Consider the following 14,953-nt stretch of genomic DNA (forward strand, 5'->3'; position numbering starts at 1 on the left):
TTTTGCGAAATGAAAAGAAAAATTGTTACGAGGATAATTTTAAAGTTAATTGGAGGAGGTTCTTGATTTTATTAGCGATAAAACGCTAATTATCTCGAGGCCAATTGACCGTAGCGATTTAATTAGTTTCAATGAGCGATATTGGCCTGGATAATCGGGAGCGTCAAAGTTCGTACGTTTCGCGAGTTAAGATTTTTCTTTTTTTCCCTTTTTCCTTTCCTTCTTGTCGCCTTTCGAGTCCCCCTTTCGTCCCCGTTCGCCACAGGATAATTAAGCGCCTCGCACTTAACGAGATAATAATTCCGCCCGGAGATATAGGCAAAAAGCAGGAGAGAAGGGGTAGGGAGGGGGGGGGAGTGGGGGGTAAAGCTGAAACGTAATTGTTGAGTCGAATTTGCATTCGGGCTAAGAGCGATGAAATATTTCCGCATCGTTGGCGACCTTCCAGAAATAATAACCACAAAAAATGAATATAATCGAAACCTGACAAAGTTCAGCGAAAAAAAGTACTGTTTGACTTTAACAGAGTTAATCCATGGCTTCGTCGCTTTTAACTTTAATTAACGAACGAGGATGTTTGATCAATTCCTATACAATATATATATATATATATATATATATATATATATATATATCAAAAACAATTATATTTTGTACATTTTATTTTCCATATTTTATTATTATTATATATATAGATTCGAAGAATAAATAAGACTGTGAAATTGATTGAAAGTGAGGAAGTACAGAGGTGAGGAATTTTTTAATAAAGTCACGTGGTAGGATTAGAATAAGGGGCTGAAAAATCATGGAAAATCGCGAGGTGGTGGTAGGATGCAAAGTTTTCCACGATAGGTCATTGACCTCGGTGAGAATGAGAGATGATATTGGGACTGGAGTCTGACGGTGAAAATAGAGACATTTAAAAGTGATGCGTTCTATTTTGGATGGTTGGTTATGGGTAGGAGAGAGGGAGAGAGAGAGGGGGGGGGGGGAGGTAGGACGGAGGAACCGATAGGTGGTTGGACGTCGAGTGGATTTAAGGTTATTGAACCTTTTCATTGATCTTCCTCGATGTACTCGAGTATCTAGTCTGCTCAAGCGCATCTTCCTAATTGCACCTGCGTCTCGGAAGACCCAATGATGCTCTCACAGATATTTATTAACCCCCTCGTGACCCCTCGCATCAACCACTGGAAATACGCAACGCTTTCTCGCCTTCATTCTTCCATCCTCTTAATTCTTATATATATATATATGCCTTTACTTTACCCAAAATTCTACAATCAATTGCCATTTACTGGCACTATAGTTGTATATTATCACGGAAATGTAAAGTCTTATCAGAATATATATACCAACTGAATGACAGTGACTCTAATCGTGGAACAATAACCATATAATTAATTATTAAATAATATTTTCCATTTACACATGTACACACTGAGTCACAACTAAAATATGCACCCTCTAAAATCTTCCATTCCGTCCAATTTTGGATAACTCGTTGAAACACGTGAAATTTAACTTGAAAGGGGGGGGGGGGGGGAGGACCAAATTTTACTCAAGTTTCAAAGTAACCCATTCGAGTTAAAATTTACCTGTTTCACTGTTTTTTTCGAAACTCGATTGCAACTGGAGATTTCACTAGTTGAAAATTTTAATCGAGCCACTTTGTGTAACATATATGAAAATGTTAGTACCTTTTATGGACGTGCTGATAATTATTAAAGGAATAATAGAAGAAATATGGCGAATAAAATGGAGTGTTTTCAGTAGAATCGCAAAGTTTTTTTTTACTACAAGATTGGGATGAGATTTTCGATAGGGGTATATGTGGATAAAGCAGACAACGGTTTGGCCCTAAAACATATAAAAATTGGATTCGTCGGGACAATGACAGCTACTCGATACTCCCTGGCACGAAGGAGATAATGGCGTGTAACGGCCGCACGTCTCGCGAATTGACAGGAACCAGCCGAGTTTCCGCATTCGAAACTTGCCAGCACCATACCTACCAGCCATCTTTCCATTCAAAACCTTCTTACTTTTCTTCTTCCGGATCTCTGACACGCAGCCCCTCTCCCCCGCTAACTCTACACTACAATCCATCCCTTATTTCTCACTGCCGTTTTCAAATAAGATTCCCATGAATCTTTTATTACCCTCATCTCCTAGGCGCGCACGGCCCTCCAGATGCTCTTCCAATCCGATTCCGTTACGAGCCGCGAAATATCCGTCCTTGCCTAGCGCCATTACCCCTTTCTGTAACTCGATTTTTCCACCCCTTTCTCGTTAAACAGTCGAGCCGATTTATCGACCAGTAGCGTAGCTCGATAAATGTGTCGTCGAGAGAGTAACCGGGTCATTGACCCTGCGATAACCCGCGGACGACCTTCCCCCCTTTTTAAACTGCGGAGCATCGATATGGTGGGTGCATGGTTAATTTGCATTTCGGATGCGGTTTGCGCAAACAATCATAATAAAGCGAGGGCTAATTAATTTGTAACTCGCTATACATATAGCAGTGAGACGCCCGGTCAAACACTGACGGTGCGCAAACATTGACACGCTTGCTGCCAACTGCGTTTATCCCCTGTAATTCTCTATTATTCCAAATCAATGCATTCCAACCTTTTAATTATTTACTACGTTGCGTCTTTGATAAAGGCATATCTATACGTGCATTTTCAATTTCTTATCCTTTCTTTTTTAATCTTTTCTTTTGGTATTATATATATATATATATATATATATATATATATATATATAGATATGTATATGTAGTGTACTTTCAAGAGGTTCCAGGATATGACGCATGGGTGTTGAATTTTGTCTCACAGTTATTATACAATATTTTCACGATGTTTTGGATGATGTATGACTAGAGCGGGGGTGAGCAGGGGTTGCCGGGGATCAGACTCGTTGACCCCGTAGCCTGTTGGTTCATTCACCTGGCGTGTCGATCAAAAACTTAAACGCCGGGCGTCTGGTACATATTTGAAAAAGTGCTCGCGGCACTGTGTCGCTACTAATTACCCGACGGGAAGTGCATTAATTACTAATTCATATTGGCCCCTAGACCAGTCAATGAGTTGCCACGCTAGTCCATCCTGCCAACGCGCGTAACGTACCCGCTATCGCACTACCACCACTCGTTTGCCCACTAGACTGACACGAATTAACATACCACACCACGCTCTTCCATCCTCATTTTCCATAAAAAATTTACAATTTTAATACTGCGGCATCAATTTATGCATAGTGATCCTGCAAAAACAAAAAAAAAACCGTGGGTCTCAGCGATGTATCCTACAATTTAACCGAATCAAGTTGTAATGGTAAAGTATTTTTTCTTTAAATCCTTGAAACAAATCGAAGGGCTTAAAGCTGGTCTTTGAGGAGGAAATGGTTTGTAAGAATGAAAACAATTTGTTGAGCAGAGAGTAGACAGAGGAGAAACAGGATTGGTCTCAGGGCAAGCCGAGAGAATGGTCCTCGAAAGTAATTAAAATCTTGCCAAGAGATTTCTATTCGCGATTTATCTTCATCTCGCGGGAATCAGCATTCGATTCGTATCTCGTCAATATGGTGAAAGTTGGACTCTGTAGAGTCTTCATTAAAAGCTTTCCAGGCTGTTAACCCCGGCTCGCAGCTCGGGGGCGCTCAATGTTAAAGGACGTCGTGACGACGACGACGTCTTCGAGTTAGAATAAAACATCGCCGACGCCTGATACCTATAAAGATTGCTACACTCTATACACAATGCCATTTATTCTGAATTAATCGCTTCGAAAGCTTCAAAATTTTATTATCCTAATACAATAGAGATTTGTAGAGAGTTCTCTCAACACCTTCGAGACAAATGAGGATTGTTGTAGAAAATAAGTTAAAATTGATAATGGATCGGTGTTTTGAATGGAGAAAAAGAATAGGGCCGGACTGTGTGATAGCGCGTTGAATTTAAGGTGGGATGAAGGGATTGGGGATTGTGCTATATATATAAAGGGTCGACGAGGCAAAGGACGTCGCGACAGTGATAGAGCAGACATCTTTAAATTCCAATAAAACGCCGTCGACGCCAATGCGAGGAGTGGTGGGGGTAGTGAAATCTCTCCTTCGCTATCCTGGATAATGGCCAAAACCCGCAGGAAGACACGCGAACTGAGAAACACGCCGATTCCTTCGGGATCTCGTCGACTGCTATGTTTAAAAGCACAGGATTCGATCTCCGCGAAAAGCACCGAAAATACTTTGGAGCTTGCGCGTCTTTCCTGTCGTTCGATTGCCGACGTTCCTTCCGGTCGCGGCACATCTCCTCTACACACACACACACATATATATATATATATACATATGAAAGAGGATCAACCTAGGATCCTGGCATTCCTGCCTGGCAAATGGATGAATAATTTCAACCAAAAACCCCTACTCCTTCGAAGGGAAGATAAACAGAGACACTTTTTAGAATTAGTATTGCACTAATACGTTAAAATAACGCAGCACTTTCCTTGCAATAGCAGGATTGTTTAAACGAGAGGATATAGTGTATATATACGCAAAACGAGTAATCCTTTTGTTTATAGCACGTACAGTAGTTCTAAAATTTAATTGCTTTCCTCGAAAGCTTTCCTTTACGATGCAGTTGGTTGCATCCTATGCGAGAAAATTGTGTGTATATATATATATATATATATCTTTCATATATGCAGATCAAGAGGGGTGAGGGGAATACACAAGCTGTTCCATAAATCACGAGCATTCATGAATGAAAGTATAAATTCAATTGGTTTCAATTAAATATATTTAATGGTAGCAGGTTTGGAGGTTTGGTTAATTGGACGTAAAGATGGGGAGTGGAGAAAGAAGGATGATAAAGACGGCATTAGGGAGGAAAAGAGTGAGCTTGTGGAGAAGGCGCTGGTCTGTCTATTGTTAATAACGGGCCGAGGCAGAGTGCGCGAGTTTCTTTCATCTTTTCATGCGCCTACTTAGAAGAGAGGAAGTGGAGAGAAGGTAGGAAAGTGGGAAGACGGGAAAAAGGAGATGTGCGTGGGCTACTACCCCTCCCTCGGGTACTTGAAAGTAGCCCTAACGAGTGGTAACCCCATCCTAAACGAAGCCTTAAAGACAGAAGGGCCGGGCGGTGTAACCGTGTAACACACGAGAGGCCTGGCAAAGAGTCTGTGGATTTGTGCAGCGAGAGGACTGCGTGGAAGAGAGGCAGGGGGGGGGGGAGGGGGGTGGGAGGTGAAGGAAAAAAAGGAAAAAAGGACAAAGAGGAGAGAGGAGAGAAAAGACATGGGAAATATTGTGTTGAGAGTGGCTGTAAGGGGGGTGTGGAACGGGCGGAAAGAGTTGGGGGGGTTGAAGCACACGGTTGCATTGTAACTCAAGAGTTACCCTCCACTTGTGCCGTTGTGCGCGCAACTTCTGAAACTGCTGCTCGCCGCACGCCAAATCACCCACTTCCTCATTTAAATATCACCTACCACCGGCCTGACCAATAAAAGCCCCTCCCTCCGCTGCAGTCCCTATTATTACCCTTTACGGCGCGTCTGACCAATGCCGGACTCTTACTACTCGAAAATCTCGATAGTCAATATTTCTCGAATAATTCCGTGAATCTCTTTACTCCGGCGATTCCTCCGTGCTCGGAAACGTAGAGTTTTACGATACGGCCAAGTAAACTAGGAAAAAATGGCCAGGAAATTCCATCATGTTTTATTCGAGGGAACGACATTCTCGTCGTAACGCGAGCAAATAGAGCGTGACGCGCGAGATTTATCGTTAAACTCCGAGAATTTTTATCGAGTGTTGGTGCACTCGATAAATCTTGAGTGGGGGGGGGGGGGGGGGGATTGTAAAAGCGGCGGGGTGGTGGTGGTTTTTGGGAATATCAGTGTAGATCCGTCTGATAGCTATTGGGATTCGTCTCGTAACCGAAGGACAAAATGGCCACGGGATAATCCACCAAGTTTTCCGCCAGTCTCGGCGGCTGGCTACTCGTCAGCATTTTTTGCGTGCATCCATTTTGCCAGGTCGAATCCGCTCGCGTTCGGATTCTCCTCTGCCGAGCCGGTTCGTGCAATCACGTATACGTAGCTTTTGCTTTCATTCGTGCTGCAAGAACCATTCGGATATAACCTGGCCTCCCCCCCCCCCTCCCCCTAGTTATACCCATTTCCTACGCGATCCTTCCGATGCCCCCAGTCTCCTCTTTATTTTTCCAAGAATCTGCCAAACTCTTTTCCCACCCTCAAATAAACTCGCTCAATAGGAAAATCTCTCGCGTGTACTATACTTCTTTCACAACCAAAGGATAAAGTTTTCCCAGAAAACCTTCGGATGTCGTTAGTTAAATAATGCACAGTATCGCGATATTGTTTGCAAAAAAAAAAGAATTACAAAATGTGGAATAGTTTATTATTTATTATGCACACTGGAGTTTATTATTTCTGGAAAAATTTGGATGGAAGATGGATGATGGTATATATTAAAGCGAAATTTGGGAAAATTAAATTTGCCTTGTTTTCTCATTGGACCTTACTGTTAAAGTACTACCTTTGTATCCCCTTTCTCAGCAAGTTCTTGTCCACGGGATATTGGCGCTTGTATTGGTGGGATCAAAGGGTAGTAAATGTTCGAGAGTGGTCTTGCCTGTGGTGGTATCGAAAGGTAATTTTAATGCTAACATTAAAAAGCTGCTGCATTGATTATTTCTATTCGTGTTCAACCCTTTGAGAGAATCTCTCTCTCTCTCTCTTTCATGCTTGAGCAAAATAAGCACTTTCTATTAAAAAGAGAAAGGGGGAAAGGGAAATGAATTTAAACAAATACTCATGGAGAAGCGTAAAGTTTTATCGGTAAATTTAAAGATCACACTGTTAGTTTCCAGAGGAAATAAATATGAATATAGATGTTATTATCTCTCTTTGATTAAGATACTTGGCGGAATACTTCTCGCTGTTCAATAAAGACAAAAAAATCTATACGATATCTGTCTCCAAGGAGTATATTTATTGATCGATGTATGTAATAAATTCTGCAATGGCAAAATAGAAGATTATCGAATTGTTTATGCGAATAAATGGAAAAAGGTTGGATTAGGATATTGCAATATTTTCGTAGGAATAAGATGATAAATAAGGGTAGGCGAGAGAGATCAAAGACCTCAGAGGAGGGGTGGTTTCTTCGGTGTCGTATTGAAAAGGAATACTTGTTCATCTTTTATATCGCCGTTCGACGCCCTCTTCCTAAGCTTCGAGGAGGGCAGAATCGGTATTTTCAGGAGCAGATCGACCAGGATGCGAGGTCCTCCTTGAAATTATTTATAGCCCGTCCTCGGCACATGCAGCGTGAAACTCTCGCGGGAATCAGCATCGTTCTATAAGAGAGCTGCTCAAGTACAGCAGCGAGAATTCCATTAATTTTTTTCATCCCCTCCTGCACCCCTATATTTTTCTCACTATCAAAAATCCGAGCTATTAAAATTGTTGACGAGTAGAAATTTTGCGATCGTTGGATTAGACGCGCGCGCGACGTCATTTCGTCTTGAAATAACGTAGAATATATCATTACAACGAGGGATAAGGATGAATGTTGGTTAAAATAAATCGTTGAAAATGGTGCGACATTTGACAGCGAAATGGGATATATCTGAATATTATGGGGAGGGGGGGGGGGGTTGCTTTATATCGCTCCTCGCTCCTCCCGAATCCTCATTTGCTTCCTGAAAGGGACAGGGGAACAGGGCTGAGTTTGGGGAACAAGTGGAAAACGGACGCTGTATAGTCATGCAGACGAGCGACGAGGGGTGGCGAAATCATCACTGCAGGATACGGCTTTGCTTTTGACGTCACATCCCGCGCCTACGATTATGAATCTGATTGGTTATTTATGGCAGGGAGAACGAGAGAGAGAGAGAGAGAGAGAGAGAGAGACCAAATTACAATCCAACCCTCGCTACTGGTGGCTATATAGCGATAAATCTTTTGCCAGACGCAGGAACACTTATTCCTCTCCCATTCTCCCCATAAATGCTACCCTTCGCCATGGGAGGCAGAAGCTATAAAAAAAACTTAGCCGATTGCGTACTTATAATGCAATTTTTTATGGCTTGTGCAGACGTAACCTAGCCTCTCTCAAGTACCGGAAAGTTGTTGGGAAAATTAGGAACTATCCAGACACGAGCGAACGGTGATCTGAAATTAGCTGGAAGCGGAGCGATACGTCGAAGAATCCAGTGAGAAATCTGGTGGAAGCCCGTGCAATAATGAAAAGAGAGAGAAGAAAATGAAGAATAAGGGAAAGGAGGGGGGGGGGGGGTGGAAGGAAGAAATATTGTGCGGGGGATTTGGCGGAGGAGAATCGAAGCTTTCCATTTGGTTCCAATGGATCTTCGCGACAGACTTTGGTGGGATTTAAAATGATTTTACAGTACATTACAAGTTTCGAGGCTTCCTGTAAGGAAGGGAGAATCGGTCTATGAGGTTATCCTTGGTAAATTCATGGATGTAAGTGGCTTCCTTGGGTTACCATGGCGACCCATGTGGGGCGAGAGCGCATCTTCTCAAGATGGATCCAACGCACTTGGCTCACCCGCAGCGCGAATCTCTCGATCACCACAACTCTCGCGAATCCTCGAGTTTTCAGTCCCACCACCACCCCCTACCCCTTTTGATCTCTAAGTAAACACACAATCTTTCAATGAGTAGCGCGATTTAAGTGATGACCTTCTCTCCTCCTCCGATCCTCTCTATCCAGCCTATACCTTTGCAGAATGTTCCTGCTACTCTCATCCCCTCTTCCACTCTTATACTTTATACCCAAAAAAACTCATGTCCAAAACTGTGCATCCTGGGGGAAGGTTAAACTTTGCTCGAGAATCAAATTCCCTGCGTTAATCCATTTGTCTACACTGCTCTTTAATAAATCCCCTGATTTTACAGAGTCCTGATTTGCCAACCTAATAGGGCATATCCGATATTAATAATCTACCAAAGTTTCTGCGAGACGCGATAAAACACGATCAAAGTGATAATTGATTTGTAGGAAAATCATCGAGGCGCGTTGGTTAATTAATCGAGTCGAATGTTGCTTTACCTATAGAGTGGATCGTCTCGTTAGGTAGTTTCGTTCGCTTTACAGATGAAACGAACGGTTTCATTGTCTTGGTCAGTTCTCGACAAGATGGTAATTAGGTGGCCCAAGCTGGTACAGGGAGACTCTTAATTCAGGATCTTGAGCCAACAATCCTGCCATCTGGGGATTTTTCTACTTGGTCCGAAGTTACTCGAGTCATCCGAATCTACGAGTATCTTTGCTAGCTCCATTGCTACCCCATAACCCTTTTGCTTCTTTTCTTCGCGACTCCTCCCCTCTTCTTTTACACTTCCCCCACCCCTTTTCTTGATCCATCTTTGTTAGTATCTGCTTTTGTTCTCCTCTCATCCGCTCTTTTCCATCTTTCTCCCACGTTTTCCCTCCATCGCTCGCCCTCACTCTCGCTCTATATCTCAACCTTCTTTTCTACCCTCGCCCTCTTCTTCCAGCACATTCTTCAGCTTACCCTCGAACATTTTTGCCTACGTCGTGGCAATTACTCTCCTGCAACCTGAACCCATTGGACCTCGCGGCAAACGAAATTCCTACGCCCCTTTGACGAGCAGCAACTATTTCACCCGCAGCTACCCCTAGAAACACCGATTTAAGACGCTGCACCAGCTGCTAACACCCCTCCCCCCCCCTCCTCTCCCGCAGAGACAGTCCACCCTTGGCAACACCTTGCGTCGTCCCCCATGGATTCCTCGCGGAATTATCCCATATATACTCTCCTTCTCGAAAATCTAAATTTATTTACCACCCTTGAAGCACGCGTTTCACTTTCACCCTCTCGTTCCGCAATATGGGTGCTTTAGACACGAGAGCAAGATTTCGGTATGAATTCCGCAGGAAGTAATATTCAAACGGAAGGAGAGGTTAAGCCTTAGACTGGAATGCAACGAATTCGTGGATCCTTTTCCTGCCAGGATTTGAATTTGTTTTGAGAAATTCCTTGGGTGAGGGACCACGAAAGGAAAGAACGTTTGTTTAATTTCCTTCCCTGGTGCAATTAGAGCGTTGGAAGAATAATCGAGAGTGTTGGAGCGAATAGTGAAATTATTGCGAATTAATCGAATGATGGTGGATGAAATGAATATTCATTGGGTCTCGGTAGACCCGGAGGGTTAGGAATGGGGTGTGGGTATCGTGGGGTGGGTTATTGGTGGAATAACATTGTAAATTGGGTGGGCTGTGGGGGGTAATGAGGGTCGGTAGGGTAAGGCAGGAAGGTAGAAGGCAATATGGAGAACGGCATTGGGGTTGCATCCGGTGCGGGAAGTCGGCTGGAGGAAACGAAGATGGTGGATCGGTGAATGTGGAAGGGGGTATGAAGGGGTGGGGGAGGATGGAGAAAAGGGAAGAATTCAACGGGAGGGCCCTTTCACAATCGATCATTAAGTTACGCAGTACGAAAAGCTCGGCTCAACAGTTATCCGATACTCCACTGGCTACCCTTAACAAAGCTACCATTTCTATCTCCGTACCTGCTCGAGTGCCAATCGCCTACATCCCTTCGACAACCTTGTCTCGTTCCTCAAAGATCTCACCCTCCATTCACCATTCACCATTCCTCATCTTCCTCTCTATTATACCTTCAACTTTATATCTCTTCCTCCCCCACACCCCCACCAACCACATCATCGACCGAGGCTCGAGCGGCAATTGCACGAAAAATTTAAGCAAGTACCAAATAATTTTCAGTCGATTCACAATTCCTAGTCCTGCGAATTTTATCTCTTTGAGTCGTACAATCGCTGCGGCATCAGCAATTCGTCATGTTCTTCCGTCGAGGAAAACTTTGCCGAGTGCATATACGAGCTAGTAGAAAAGGACGGTATATATATATATATATTCGGTGGACTCGGAGATGCGGTGGCGATGAGAGGATACATATATACGGGGAATATCTTGACGAGAAACGGGACTGGAAATTGATGAGGCAAGGTGGTCAAGTGTCGAAGATGGAAAACCTCACCAGATATAAATTTTCTAACCCCCCCCCCCCCCCCCCGCCCGTGGCTTAAAATCGAAAACCACTCGTAAATCCGAAACTTCGATCCTTTCTTCTTGGTTTATTTTCGCGAAGCTCACTTTCCATTTTGAACGATTGCTTTTATTGATCCTTCGCGTGACGTCACTCTCTCTCTACTCTCTTTATCGCATCCTGCGACCTTTGCCATCTCAACGAAGCTATATATATGGATGATCGATATAATGGATCTTAAACTTGGTACCGTTTTCTTATTGTTATTAATTAAATTGTGTGCAAAGTTTAGTTTGTGTATTAACTATTAATATACCTGAGACTATAGGAAATGCGTTTGATATTTTAATACACATTAATTGTAGTGTGGTTGAATAAAAACTTATGTGTCGGTCCGGATAATGATGATATGGATATATATATATATATGTAGATCCTAGCTCCATCTATCTCTCGTACCCACGTGACCTTTGTTATTTCTATAAATAAGTTGAATGTAAACTTGCGAGTTTATTGTCATTATTGTTAACGCGAAATGTTGTCAAATTTTGTTTATAGTTATTGTTATTTTAGACTCACAAGAAATATATGTACGCTATTTGAATGCACTTTGCGACTAGGTCGATGATGACGCTGATACTGATGATGATGACGACGATCTCCCAGGGTTTTCCATTACTCTATCTTGCTATTTTAGCAGACTATTCGAAAGGATTCTACCTGCTTGGAGCAGGATGCAAAGCGGGCTGAAGCGACCAACTCCATCTGGCGAAATTGAAACTTTCTCCCCAGCACACCATGCATTCGCATCGTTGATTTTCCTTCAATGATTCTCTCTCCACAAACACACGTATTCTCTCTATCTCTCTGTCCCACTGTGCTTCTCTTCGAACTCGGTGAACCGTCTCTCTCTCTCTCTCTCTCTCTCTCTCTCTCTCTCTCTCTCTCTCTCTCTCTCTCTCTCGAACTGTCCAGTAACAAACGTGTCTCGGTGACTTTAAGTAATTGATCGAGAAAGGGAGCAATCGGAAAATGTATGAAAAATGATAATAAAGAGGGAGTGAAGCGGAAAGGAAAGGTGAAGTGAAAAAGACAATAAAAATAGAGAAATAAGAAAGAAGCGCGGGTAGACCGATGTTCGAATTGGAAAGTTGCGAGGATAGAATTTGAAATATTACAGAGTGAATCTGCAGAATCACGCGAAACTCAAGAGAGAAGTTCGGAGAGAGCAAATTTAAACGGAAGGATATCGATTGATCTAACGTTGTAGTTGTCTCAGCAGTTGGATATAAGTCGAGGGAAGAACGGGGTTAACTATAGACTCTCGACTGTAATCACCGATTGTTCCACGAAGGAAGCTCGTCGATCTCATCGAGTTTGATTCGTAAGAACTTTTAGAGGCCAGCGCCAACGGTAATACTGAAATTCAGTACCAGTGCAGTTTTCACTCGAAAATTCCAACGGCGATCCAGTCCAGCTCGAGCGCGCTCAGCTTTTCCCAGTTTTCCTCGCTGTGGCCGGGATGTTTCGCGATTATCCGTTGGAAAGGGCGGATATGTGACGTTTGAAATCGGGAAAAACGGAAAACGGCCGGAGGGAAAATATGGCGGCTTTGTCAATTTCACAGGATGTGTACTTTCTCCGAATTTCGCCAGGCTCAAAATATTCCGCGCTTTCCGTCAATCTCAATTTATTTTTCGGGGGGGTGGGGAAGAGGGCTGTGAGTTTCGATTCGTATATCCTATTTTCCATCCCCTTAGGAGTTTCCACTACTCTCTTCCGATGAGGTCTCCAGGGTGGAAGGTGTAGAGGGGGTTATCCTCAGCAATGATGATGTTACTTGCAGGAGATTTGTGTAACAGTATTATTTTTACGTGAGATTAAAAATTCAACACGAAAATTGTAGTCGTCACTCTGATAATTTCACAATTTTAACAGATTTTTCGAAGGATTTTATCAAAGTGAATAAACATGAAGGATCTCAAGCAGATTGAATATTTGAGAAGAGAGAGAGAGAGAGAGTGAGAACACATCCGGAGTATATAAGTAAGCGAGGTGGCAGCACCGTATACTTTAATAATGTATTACTTTTTGAAATTCATAAATCATTTTTAAACTTAATTTAATCCATGTGTTACATAATTCATTTGTGTATTGCTACAGAAAACATTTTCTCTTCTATTATTCAATTTGATATCCAGCACATAAGGTTTCAGGAGTCAAGGACATATTTGGTCAAACTATAGTTTCAAGAAATAATCGAGAATCGTCGGTATTGAGAGGAAACAAGATGGAGCAATAAGTTATAAATATTATATAGTTATTAATCCTTTTAACAGCAGGGTGCTTCCGATACCTTCTTTAAATTTTCCAAGATTTTGCAGGGATTATCAGATGGAATAAACATGAAGGATATTGTGTAGATTGGGTAATACAGATATAATATAGAAAAGATAAAGATAGAACAACGAGATCAGAGTAAAGTGGTATCGTGTATACTCCAATAACGTATTTCTACCTAAAAGTCATCGATTATTTTAAAAATTAATTTTATCCACACAAACTCTACATTATTTAATTTTATATCTATAATGAAGAGCCTTCACCTTCCCTATTATTTTATCTTATCCAACAGGAGGTTTCAAGAGTTAAGGATTAAACTATACAGTTACAAGAAATAATTGAGAATCACTTTGGTTTTCGGAAGAATCAAGAAGAAGAGGGGAATTAAATATTATAGTGATTAACTCTTTTAACATGATCGTTTTTCCGAAACTTTTCTAAAAATTTCAAAGATATTTCAAGGTTTATATTATTAGATGGAATATGAGGAAGGAGGAGGGTTATTTTGCAGATTGCAGGATATATAATCGAGAGTGAGAGAGAGAGAGAGAGAGAGAGAGAGAGAGAGAGAGAGAGAGAGAGGTTGAGTACATGGAGAGGAAAGTGAGGTGGCATCGCATTTCGGTAGCCATTGGTATTTTGGCTGGCGTCTCGGTACATCGTAAACTCCGGATTGAAAGTTTTACGCGAGCGAGAAGAGTTGGAAAAGTCGCGTTTCCACGGAGGATCCTTTATGCAAACTAAAGATTGATCTTGCTTTTTCGAAAGTTCCGGCGGAAACTAGGAGGGCCATCGACGATCCATAAATACACGTCTTATTATTGATCGGCAATGGGAAGGAAAGCAAACTATACGCCGAGTCCTAGCTCCGATCAACTTCCGGCTGAGAACGACGTACCCTGCTTAGCTGCGCCCCACTTTTTTTTTCTCCCGGACTTTTATCAGCTAAGAATAACGCGCTTATCGCGCAGCTACCAGACTCGCTTGTCCCGTGGTGGAACGGAGCTTTGTATATACATATATATATATATATATACATAGGCAAATTAAGGCGAATCTCAATCGACTAATTGGCTCGATGGCCAAACTTTTTCAAGCGGATCGATGTAAGACGCGCGCGCGCGCGAGTTTTAAGACACGCCCGTCCTCGTAAAGTGTGTCAAAACTTTTCCAAAGAGTCTTTCTGTGAAAAGCTGGCATGGGGGGAGGGGAGGGGGGGGGGGATGAAACTGCGAGTATCCAAAAGGGGAAGAATGGCAAATGCTTTGAGAGGATTAAAAGGAACGCCGCTGTCCGGTCGTCCTCATCCTTCGTCCATCCTACTACCATAGCCCATTCCCTAAGAAATTACGTCATTTTCCAAGAAACTGTCGGATAAGAAAGCTTTTAAGCCAACACGGTGGAGGGCCAAGGGTAGGACGTAGTTCCAAAAGTGAAAATTCGATTGTTCTAAAAAGTCGAACGAAGAGGATAGAAATTTGAGAGAAAATTTCCAGGATTTTTGGAGATTTCAACGAGTGGTTA

General features: G+C 42.5%; 1 protein-coding gene across 1 annotated transcript in view; it reads left to right on the forward strand.

The window, feature by feature from the left end:
• Positions 1–14,953, forward strand: part of LOC136772345 (uncharacterized) — a 140,579-nt gene that overhangs the window by 600 nt on the left and 125,026 nt on the right. The gene's annotated exons all lie outside the window — the stretch shown is intronic.

The sequence above is a fragment of the Prorops nasuta genome, unplaced genomic scaffold, assembly GCF_024137725.1.
Source record: "Prorops nasuta isolate Cenicafe-Biocafe unplaced genomic scaffold, Cenicafe_Pnas_1.2 PNAS00004, whole genome shotgun sequence".
In the NCBI taxonomy this organism is placed as follows: Eukaryota; Metazoa; Arthropoda; class Insecta; order Hymenoptera; family Bethylidae; genus Prorops; species Prorops nasuta.